We start from the raw sequence: 5,774 nt of genomic DNA on the forward strand, positions 1-5,774 counted from the left end.
ATATATATTTATATATATATATATGCATGTATCTATACGATTACGCATATACATTTATATATTATATATACGTACATATATTCTTTTCACAAAGGAATATTAATAGGACATTTATAATATTCATCAGGAACAACGACAACGACGACGACGACGACGACGACGATGATGATCATGATGATGATGATGATGATGATGATGCTCATAATAATAATAATAATAATAATAATAATAATAATAATAATAATAACAGAAGTCTTGTCTAATCAGCCGAATATTTTTGTGAAAGACCATCATAACGGGATGAGCTTCCTAATCGAAATATCTGTCTTAATTGACGATAATGCCTCTCTGGAGAAATTATCAAAAAATAATATCTGAAAAGAGATATAACGAGATTGTAGGGACTTCAAATATGAAAGGATTCTTCTAATAATGAGCGACTTGGGAATGATTAAGATCTTGCAGTTATATTCATAACTGAAATCCTCGCAAAACTTCCACATCTATGCATCGATAGTAGATACAAGATATCACATCTTGTAGTGATGTGACAAGATGTAAAACCAAAGCAAGTACTGTATTCTCCTATTCCCTCTCCTCCTTCTCCTCTTCGTCCTCCTCTTACTACTACTACTACTACTACTACTACTACTACTGCTGCTGCTGCTTCTACTACTACTACTACTACTACTACTACTACTACTACTACTACTACTACTACTAGAACTACTACTATTAGTAATAATAATAATAATAATAATAATAATAATAATAAGGAATTCTATTCTCAGGCATGACAGAGTTGGTATCTACATACACTCGAATAACAACAGAAAAAAGGTGGTATAGGCACACGACAGAAAAAGTTACAGAAAATGAGAAAGCAACAATTTTATGGGATGTGCCAATACACACAGATAGAAAAATTAAGTCCAATAGCCCAGATATAATTGTCAGAGATCATTAAGAAAATATATGCTTTCTAATTGATGTATCAATACCAATAGATGACAAAGAAATGGAGAAACTCTAAAAGAAATGGAGAAACTTTCAAAATACAAAGACCTGGAAACAGAGGTGACTCGAATGTGGAGTTTATAAACAGAAACAATTCCTGTCATAGTGTGCGCATTAGGTATTATAAAACAATATTCAGACAAATACATAACAAAAACACCAGAACTTACAAATATATTATATCATACAGAAAATGACACTACTAGGCACTGCACACATCCTACCTGAAACACTTTCCATGCAGTAACTATAAGAGCATCACAACAAACTACAGCACATACCCAAGGCACACAGAGCTGCGCTCGGTAGTGCATTGGAAGCTCGTTATAAGATTAAGACTACTGACGAAGGAGGAGGAAGAGGAGGAGAAGAAGAAGAAGAAGAAGAAGAAGAAGAAGAAGAAGAAGAAGAAGAAGAAGAAGAAGAAGAAGAAGAAGAAGAAGAAGAAGAAGAAGAATCCTTCCTACTAGAGGCACAATGATACTTTGGATTACAAATCAAGCATCTCTTAGTTAATGTATAAATCCCAACAGATGAAAATAGGCCGCTAATAGAGAGAAATGTTTCCCTATGTAATATTTGTAAAAGGAAAAATAACAACGGAATCTGAAAACTGAATGAAATCAAAAGCCCATAACCAAACCGCGAGAATTAGCTTTTAAATACACTGAGAAGAATACTTCACCTAACGTCTGCATCAATATTATATTTAGTACTGTTAATGCATTTGGACTACAAATCCCTAACAGAAACTCCAGAAATGTAAGGTGCCAGGGCGGTATTCCACAGTGCAATGAAATCATATAAGTAACAGAAGAAAATTGATAAGATATACTGATTGATGTGATGATACTAATGCATGAGTGCAGACCACAAAAAAAAAAACATTCAACAATTCCTTTGGTCGATGAAAGCGAAATTAGGCGACGGACTGATTTTGTTGTTGGTTGGACATCCAGTGCATCAGCAATTTAACTCACCGAATGTTTATTTTTTTTTTACATGTTAACTTAATTCAAGTTTCTGATCTCAAAATACAGTTTTTCCTATCCTCTCTTCTCCTACCTGTCCTTATACTATGTAAAAGGTCGACTGTGATATTTTTTTGCCTTCCACTCAACGATGTAGAAGAGTGACACAATTATGGACGCTCGATTTCTAAGTCACCATCATATATGAACGATACTTTTGATATATTTTAAAATGAGATGTCTAGAGCTGGATGTTCTTCAATCATGTTCTGCTGATAGAAAATTGATTTCTAACTAAACAGAGCTTAGAATTTAAATTTTGCAATGGAACTTGGTAGGATTAGTGGTAATTATTTAGTATTGCAGACTATGGACATATACATGGTACTTTTAGTCAGTGTTATTAAAACAATATATTTTTCGAAAGACACATTAAATAAAATCTTGCAATTTGTCTTCACAGTATTGTGAAGAGTAAAACTATTCAAATCCTATACTTGCCGTACCTTCCGTTTATTTCGGATACCCAAGAACTGTCATAAATATATATACTACAACAATATATATTGATGAATCTGTTTATATCATGATAATGTCTGTAACATGTGATAACTGTCAAAGTTAACATAAATAGATGTTTCGTTGAGGTATATTTACATGAGAAATTCTTTTCAATATGAATTAGGCTTTAATATCTATATCATTAAATGCCAATGTTTCGAAGTTACATTTCAATTAGTATTTTCGACAGCACGAATAATAGACTGTAGCTACTTTATTATATAAATGTAATTTACTTTGAAATAAATGAAATTATTTTATCAAATTAATATTGTTCTTCTGCTTCAAATGAAACGTCTTCATTTCCTTTACCGTCTAATAGAATGGCAAAGTGTTCACATTGCATCGACAAGTAATTATTCTTCTAAAATTCTTTTGTTTGGTACAAATCTTGAATGAATTTGATCAGATTTGCAGAATCAAACTTTTACTTTTACAAATTACAAAATCAAATTTTCACCGTAACATATTCACAATTTATTATAAGGTAACAATTTGAATGCCGAACTTCTAAAGTCTTAACATTATTAATTTGAGAATGCATCAATAGAGCTAATTCATTGGTTCAATGTCATAAATATATACAGAAAGTGTATAGTACTTTGAATTAAATCTTGCGATATATAAGACAAATGATTATTGGGCGACGAAACTTTTAGAAAGAACGATGCCGGAATGTTTTAAAATCAGAAAATCTTAGGTGATAAATACAAAAATGCTAATAATCGGCTATTCCGCAATATCATCGTACAGCAGTTTAGTTCCGTAAAATGAAAATTGGCCACAATTTAGGATGTTGATGGTCTAATAAGTACATATACGACAGGAAATATGGCATTTTAGAGTCTCAGAGACGAATGGGAAAAAAGAAGAGACTATTAGCTGGATGAAGAAGTAGTCTGAACTATTGCAACAGAGAGCAAGATCTTGCACCAAGTGATGGTGCTAATCTAGTTGATAAGATAAGGGTCCAAAAGAAATTGGTAGTAAGGACTTCATGTATACACTTAGAATTTCCTTTTCAATGATATAGATTGTAAATAATAGACTCCATAAATGTTATTTTAATATACATTAAATATAATTTAATTGTCTATTTCATTTTACAAAAAGTTTCTGCTCTTTGAATTAAAATTTGTAATTTTAGATTTCAGATTTTAAATTTTATTCCCCCTAAGTGAAGCAAATTACTTTGTATGATTGCAATTAAGGCAATGTAATGTAGTAAAACTTGACAGCGATTCTGGCGTTCGATTTATGATTTTAAGGTAAATCGAGGTTATTAAGTAAGTTTGGACGCAATTTTTTAAATGTGTTGCTGTGTAGCATTAGCAGGAGTTATACCACAATAAATGCAAGGGACAAAATATGACATGCAAGCATGTAAGACAATTAAATTACACTAGTCTAATGTTCTGTTGCGAATTAATTATGCAAATTATATAAATACAGACCATTATAATTTATTACATATTAAATCACATTGCCGAAATCACACAACCTTCATAATTTTTGTAATGTTCTATCTTTTCTCTAAATCCCCCGTCTCTCTCTCTCTCTCTCTCTCTCTCTCTCTCTCTCTCTCTCTCTCTCTCTCTCTCTCTCTCTCTCTCTCTCTCTCTCTCTCTCTCCTCATCTCTTAATCTATATTTCTTTCTCCATATTGCGTCTGGCAATTAGTTAATTTTTCTTGCAACATTTGGGAGGAAATTCATAAGCATCGCAGGTTAATGACAAAAATATTTAAGCAACCTCGGTGAAGCATCTCCATTTCAATGTGTAGCTTTCAAGCTCTCTATTCGAATTTACAGAAGACTTCCTAAGTTCTGATCTAATACAGCTAATTGACGAAGATTGAGGATCATAGAAATATACAATGTGAAAATCAAAATTAATGTGAATCAATTCATGATTCAAACTTAAACCCCACGATAATCTGAGGTTTCTACAGACAGAGTGGTTCCAGGAAGTGTATTTAAAACGTTATAAAATATGTAACAGATTTACCATCACTTAAGGAGACATGAGAAAGTATTTTGCCAACCACCAAAATCTATCAGTCTTTGACTGTCACCCTATACTATTCATGTATATGCACAAGACATACACACGCAAATATAAATATATTGATATATCTCCAAAATGGGGACGTATACCAACACGTCCCTGTTGCGCAATCGTGAATATCTCTTCATATGAAACTGTTGGTTGACTTGCTAACCAACTAACAATGTATATATATATATATATATATATATATATATATATATATCTTTAAGGCACTCAAAGGGACAGCTTGCTCGTGAAATTAATGCGCAAGTCGCTGCACACTCCACAGACGCGTAAGCGTTGTTCTCCAGCAGATTCAGCGTGACACACAGTGTGACAAGGCTAGCACATTGAAATAGAGGTATTACTCATTATTTGCCAGCGAAGTTGACTGGAGCAATGTGAAATAAAGTGTCTTGCTCAAGGGCACAACGCGTCGCCGGGAATTGAACACACGACCTTACGATTGTGAACCGAATTCCCTAACCAGTAATCACGCGCCTTTATATAGCCAATAAGGGATATGAATATGCGTTATTACTATCGGTATAAGTTACCTATGTTAACCCTGGGCATGGATATGCAAGCGTACTATATTCATAGGGTATAGGCAATAACAAAATAAACAAGAGTTTATCAAGAATCAAATTTAAATTAAGCAAAAAAATACAGAAAGCTTTTGATCAACACATAAATTCACCATCATCGGTTATTATTTTTCGATACAAAACTTAACATAGCTAATGGCTGTTAGCAATGTTAAAGTTTTGTATGGAAAAATAATAACCAATGGGAGTCAATTTGTTTATTGATGAAAAGTTTTCTCCATTTCCTTTACTTGCTTCATTCATTTTGTTTCAGCCATGCTGGAGCACAGCCGTGACGGTATTTAATCGAAAAAATCGACCCCAGGACTAATTTTCCTTAAAATCATAGTACCTATTCTATCGGTGTGTTTTTTTGAACCGCTAGGTACGGAGACGTGAAGACAGCGGCACCGGTTGACAAGCGGTGTCTGAGGACAAACAAAGACACTCTAAGACACACGTACATAGATATATACATATGCATACATACGTGCATATATATATATATATATATATATATATATATATATGTGTGTGTGTGTGTGTGTGTGTGTGTGTATGTGTGTGTGTGTGTGTCTGTGTATGTGTG

This window comes from Octopus bimaculoides, chromosome 7, assembly GCF_001194135.2.
Source record: "Octopus bimaculoides isolate UCB-OBI-ISO-001 chromosome 7, ASM119413v2, whole genome shotgun sequence".
NCBI classification, from domain to species: domain Eukaryota; kingdom Metazoa; phylum Mollusca; class Cephalopoda; order Octopoda; family Octopodidae; genus Octopus; species Octopus bimaculoides.